The sequence below is a fragment of the Bison bison genome, unplaced genomic scaffold, assembly GCF_000754665.1.
Source record: "Bison bison bison isolate TAMUID 2011002044 unplaced genomic scaffold, Bison_UMD1.0 scf7180017864097, whole genome shotgun sequence".
NCBI classification, from domain to species: domain Eukaryota; kingdom Metazoa; phylum Chordata; class Mammalia; order Artiodactyla; family Bovidae; genus Bison; species Bison bison.
The window spans coordinates 1,852,715-1,853,043 of NW_011494669.1; the positions used below are offsets into that span (position 1 = coordinate 1,852,715).

Below are 329 nucleotides of genomic sequence, written 5' to 3' on the forward strand. Positions count from 1 at the left end.
GGGAGCGCCCTCTGCCACCTCCACCCAGCCCAGCCCTAGAGCCCTGCCGCCCGGCCGTCGAAGGATGCCCGGATCACCTGAGCCACCCGCGTCCTGAGAGCGGACAGAGGGTGTGCCAGTGGGCTCCCGGGCCGGTACGCTGGGGATCCTGGTGCCAGAGCGATCGGCGGGAGACTGCGCCCCGGCAGCCCGGTGGGCCAGCCTCCAGCCCTCCGCAGCCCGCCCAGTTAGTGCAGATCCCCCTCTCCTCCCGGCCGCTCCTCTGGCTCACCTCGCGTGGACCGCTGCAGCCCGGGCGGTGGCGTGCGGACATGCCCCCGGGGTGCACC

General features: G+C 74.5%; 1 protein-coding gene and 1 long non-coding RNA gene across 10 annotated transcripts in view; one reads left to right on the top strand and one right to left on the bottom strand.

Annotated features, from left to right (window-relative positions):
* SLC16A12 (solute carrier family 16, member 12) overlaps positions 1 to 329 on the bottom strand; it is a 100,297-nt gene extending 99,968 nt beyond the window's left edge. For 5 of the 8 annotated variants that reach the window (XM_010838521.1, XM_010838519.1, XM_010838518.1 and 2 more), the window contains exon 1: positions 272 to 329. The gene's annotated coding sequence lies outside the window, so the exon portion shown is untranslated. Of the gene's footprint in view, positions 1 to 77; positions 244 to 271 lie in introns of those variants that run through there. The other 3 variants (XM_010838523.1, XM_010838522.1, XM_010838520.1) reach the window with 1 other exon arrangement.
* Positions 1 to 329, top strand: part of LOC104987530 — an 11,976-nt gene that overhangs the window by 497 nt on the left and 11,150 nt on the right. The gene's annotated exons all lie outside the window — the stretch shown is intronic.